This window comes from Arachis hypogaea, chromosome 4, assembly GCF_003086295.3.
Source record: "Arachis hypogaea cultivar Tifrunner chromosome 4, arahy.Tifrunner.gnm2.J5K5, whole genome shotgun sequence".
NCBI classification, from domain to species: Eukaryota; Viridiplantae; Streptophyta; class Magnoliopsida; order Fabales; family Fabaceae; genus Arachis; species Arachis hypogaea.
This window is the reverse complement of record NC_092039.1, coordinates 97,903,094-97,908,347: the sequence shown is the minus strand read 5'-3', so window position 1 is coordinate 97,908,347 and position 5,254 is coordinate 97,903,094. Positions and strand designations below refer to the sequence as shown.

General features: G+C 41.9%; 1 non-coding gene across 1 annotated transcript; it reads left to right on the top strand.

Moving 5' to 3' along the window:
• Positions 1-3,943: 3,943 nt before the first annotated feature.
• On the top strand, positions 3,944-4,047 carry LOC112798897 (small nucleolar RNA R71). Its single transcript, XR_003200493.1, has one exon. It is a non-coding gene; the product is annotated as a small nucleolar RNA R71 (small nucleolar RNA).
• The last annotated feature ends 1,207 nt before the right edge of the window (positions 4,048-5,254 follow it).

Below are 5,254 nucleotides of genomic sequence, written 5' to 3'. Positions count from 1 at the left end.
GACACTTATGCAGATTCATTGGTAGGAATTTCAGATAAGCGGATGGAGATGCTGTAGAGCTTTTGGACGCCTGCTCTCCTACTCCTTCTACTCAGTCCTTCTTACTCCTTTCCATGGCAAGCTTTGTATAGGGGTTCACCATCAACTGTGGCTACTTTCATTCCTCACGGGGAAATATCCTGTGCGGCTGTCACTCGCACAGCTAACCAGTCTGGAGGCATCACCCATGGCTGATGGCTACATCCCATCCTCGCAGTGAAAACTATGCTAACGCACTCTGTCACAATACGGCTAATCACCGGTTGGTTCCCGCTCCTACTGGAATAGAATCCCTCTTTTGCGTTTGTCACTAACGCCCAGCAGGTTAAAGTTTGAAGCACGTCACAGTCATTCATTACCGGAATCCTACTCGGAACACCACAGACAAGGTTGGACTTTCCGGATTCCCAGGATCCTACTCGGAATACCACAGACAAGGTGAGACTTTCTGGATCCTCATAAATGCCGCCATCTATCTAGCTTATACCACAAAGATTCTGTTGGGGAATCTAAGAGATACACATTCAAGCTCTGTTGCATGTAGAACGGAAGTGGTTGTCAATCACGCGCGTTCATAAGTGAGAATGCTAATGAGGGTAATCTAACTCATAACATTCATCATGTTCTTGGGTACGAATGAATATCTTGGAATAAGAATAAGATAGAAACCGAATAAGAGAAAATAGAATTGCATTGATACTTGAGGTACAGCAGAGCTCCACACCCTTAATCTATGGTGTGCAGAAACTCCACCGTTGAAAATACATAAGCAAAGAGTTCAGGCATGGCCGAATGGCCAGCCCTCTCCATGATCAAGTGACCGAATAATTAAAGACTTAAAGTGGTCAAAAGATATCTAATACAATAGATAAATGTTCTATTTATAATAGACTAGCTACTAGGGTTTACATGAATAAGTAATTGATGCATAAATTCACTTCCGGGGCCCACTTGGTGTATGCTTGGGCTGAGCTTGATGAATTCACGAGCTAAGGCATTTCTTGGCGTCAAACTCCAGGTTATGACGTGTTTTGGGCGTTCAACTCCGGATCATGACGTTTTTCTGGCGTTTAACTTCAGACAGCAGCATGAACTTGGCGTTTAACGCCAAGTTACGTCGTCATTCTTCGAATAAAGTATGGACTATTATATATTGCTGGAAAGCCCTGGATGTCTACTTTCCAACGCCGTTGAGAGCGCGCCAATTGGAGTTCTGTAGCTCCAGAAAATCCATTTAGAGTGCAGGGAGGTCAGATTCCAACAGCATCAGCAGTCCTTTCGTCAGCCTTCTTCAGAGTTTTGCTCAAATCCCTCAATTTCAGTCAGAATTTACCTGAAATCACAGAAAAACACACAAACTCATAGTAAAGTCCAGAAATGTGAATTTAACATAAAAACTAATGAAAACATCCCTAAAAGTAGCTTAAACTTACAAAAAACTATATAAAAACAATGCCAAAAAGCGTATAAATTATCCGCTCATCAAGTATGTAGGTTGTGTGAAAATGAAGGAGTGAGATGGGTTTATATAGGGGTGAAGAGAGGGGTAAGGTTCGGCCATTATGGGTGGGTTTGGGAGGGAAAGTGGTTTGAATTTGAATGATGAGGTAGGTGGGGATTTATGAAGGATGGATGTGAGTGGTGAAGAGAATGGTGGGATTTGATAGGTGAGGGGTTTTTGGGAAAGAGGTGTTGAGGTGATTGGTGAATGGGTGATGAAGAGAGAGAGTGGTGGGGTAGGTGGGGATCCTGTGGGGTCCACAGATCCTGAGGTGTCAAGGAGAATTCATCCCTGCACCAAGTGGCGAGCAAAAATGCTCCTTCTGCCAATCCCGGCATTAAACGCCGGGCTGGTGCCCATTTCTGGCGTTTAACACCAGCTTCTTGCCCATTCCTGGCGTTAAACGCCAGTCTGGTGCCCCTTTCTGGCGTTAAACACCCAAAATGGTACCAAACTGGACGTTAAACGCCCATTTACTGTCTTCACTGGCGTTTAAACGCCAGCAAGTTTTCCTCCAGGGTGTGCTGTTTTTCTTTCTGTTTTTTCATTCTGTTTTTTTCTTTTTTCAATTGATTTTGTGACTTCCCATGATCATCAACCTATAGAAAACATAAAATAACAAAAGGAAAATAGATAAATATAACATTGGGTTGCCTCCCAACAAGCGCTTCTTTAATGTCATTAGCTTGACAGTGGGCCCTCATGGAGCCTCACAGATACTCAGAGAAATGTTGGAACCTCCCAACACCAAACTTAGAGTTTGAATGTGGGGGTTCAACACCAAACTTAGAATTTGGTTGTGGCCTCCCAACACCAGACTTAGAGTTTGACTGTGGGGGCTCTGTTTGACTCTGTTTTGAGAGAAGCTCTTCATGCTTCCTCTCCATGATTACAGAGGGATATCCTTGAGCCTTAAACACAAGGGATTCTTCATTCACTTGAATGATCAATTCTCCTCTGTCAACATCAATCACAGCCTTTGTTGTGGCTAGGAAGGGTCTGCCAAGGATGATGGATTCATCCATGCACTTCCCAGTCTCTAGGACTATGAAATCAGTAGGGATGTAGTGGTCTTCAATCTTTACCAGAACATCCTCTACAAGTCCATAAGCTTGTTTTCTTGAATTGTCTGCCATCTCTAGTGAGATTCTTGCAGCTTGTACCTCAAAGATCCCTAGCTTCTCCATTACAGAGAGAGGCATGAGGTTTATGCTTGACCCTAGGTCACACAGAGCCTTCTTGAAAGTCATGGTGCCTACTGTACAAGGTATTGAGAACTTCCCAGGGTCCTGTCTCTTTTGAGGTAATCTCTGCCTAGTCAAGTCATCCAGTTCTTTGGTGAGCAAAGGGGGTTCGTCCTCCCAAGTCTCATTACCAAATAACTTGTCATTTAGCTTCATGATTTCTCTAAGGTACGTAGCAACTTGCTCTTCAGTGACATCTTCGTCCTCTTCAGAGGAAGAATACTCATCAGAGCTCATGAATGGCAGAAGTAAATCCAATGGAATCTCTATGGTCTCAGTGTGAGCCTCAGATTCCCATGGTTCCTCATTAGGGAACTCATTGGAGGCCAGTGGACGTCCATTGAGGCCTTCCTCAGTGGCGCTCACTGCCTCTTTCTCCTCTCCAAGTTCGGCCATGTTGATGGCCTTGCACTCTCCTTTTGGATTCTCTTCTGTATTGCTTGGAAGAGTACTAGGAGGGAGTTCAGTAACTTTCTTACTCAGCTGACCCACTTGTGCCTCCAAGTTTCTAATGGAGGATCTTGTTTCAGTCATGAAACTTTGAGTGGTTTTGATTAGATCAGAGACCATGGTTGCTAAGTCAGAGTGGCTCTACTTAGAATTCTCTATCTGTTGCTGAGAAGATGATGGAAAAGGCTTGCTATTGCTAAACCTGTTTCTTCCACCATTATTGTTGTTGAAACCTTGTTGAGGTCTCTGTTGATCCTTCCATGAGAGATTTGGATGATTTCTCCATGAAGGATTATAGGTGTTTCCGTAGGATTCTCCCATGTAATTCACCTCTTCCATTGAAGGGTTCTCAGGATCATAAGCTTTTTCCTCAGATGAAGCGTCCTTAGTACTGCCTGGTGCAGCTTGCATTCCAGACAGACTTTGAGAAATCATATTGACTTGCTGAGTCAATATTTTGTTCTGAGCTAATATGGCATTCAGAGTATCAATTTCAAGAACTCCTTTCTTCTGATTCGTCCAATTGTCCACAGGATTTCTTTCAGAAGTGTACATGAATTGGTTATTTGCAACCATTTCAATAAGTTCTTGAGCTTCTGCAGGCGTCTTCTTCAGATGAAGAGATCCTCCAGCAGAGCTGTCCAATGACATCTTGGACAGTTCAGACAGACCATCATAGAAGATACCTATGATGCTCCATTCAAAATGCATGTCAGAAGGACACTTTATGATCAATTGTTTGTATCTTTCCCAAGCTTCATAGAGGGATTCACCTTCTTTCTGTCTGAAGGTTTGGACTTCCACTCTAAGCTTACTCAATTTTTGATGTGGAAAGAATTTTGCCAAGAAGACATTGACTAGCTTTTCCCAAGAGTTCAGGCTTTCTTTAGGTTGTGAGTCCAACCATATCCTAGCTCTGTCTCTTACAGCAAAAGGGAATAGCATAAGTCTGTAGACCTCAGGGTCAACCCCATTGGTTTTGACAGTGTCACAGATTTGCAAGAATTCAGCTAAAAACTGATGAGGATCTTCCAATAGAAGTCCATGGAACTTGCAATTCTGTTGCATTAGAGAAACTAATTGAGGCTTAAGCTCAAAGTTGTTTGCTCCAATGGCAGGGATAGAGATGCTTCTCCCATAGAAGTCGAGAGTAGGTGCAGTAAAGTCACCCAGCACCTTCCTTGCATTGTTGGCATTGTTGTTGTTTTCGGCTGCCATGTCTTCTTCCTTGAAGATTTCTGTTAGGTCCTCTACAGAGAATTGTGCTTTAGCTTCTCTTAGCTTTCGCTTCAAGGTCCTTTCAGGTTCAGGGTCAGCTTCAACAAGAATGCCTTTGTCTTTGCTCCTGCTCATATGAAAGAGAAGAAAACAAGAAAATATGGAGTCCTCTATGTCACAGTATAGAGATTCCTTGAGGTGTCAAAGGAAAAGAAGAATAGAAGGAAGAGGTAGAGAATTCGAACTTATCAAGAGAGATAGAGTTCGAATTATGCATTAAAGAGGAGTGTTAGTCCATAAATAGAAGGATGTGAGAAGAGGGAAAGAAATTTTCGAAAATTAAAGTGAATTAATTAAAAGAAATTTTGAAAAATGGTAATTGATTTTCGAAAACTAAGATTTGGAAAGAAATTAAGTGAATTTTGAAAAAGATTTTGAAATTAGAAATCAAAAAGATATGATTGAAAACTATTTTGAAAAAGATGTGATTAAGAAGATATGATTGAAAAGTTATTGTTTTAAAAAGATTTGATTGAAAAGATATGATTGACAAACAATTTAAAAAGATTTAATTTTTAAAAATTATGGAAACTTGAAAAAAATTTGAATTAAAAACAAAATCTTCCCTCTTGTGCCATCCTGGCGTTAAACGCCCAGAATGGTATCCATTCTGGCGTTTAGCGCCCAAAATGCTACCCTTTTGGGCGTTAAACGCCCAGCCAGGTACCCTGGCTGGCGTTTAAACGCCAGTTTTCCTTCCTCACTGGGCGTTTTGAATGCCCAGCTTTTTTTGTGTAATTCC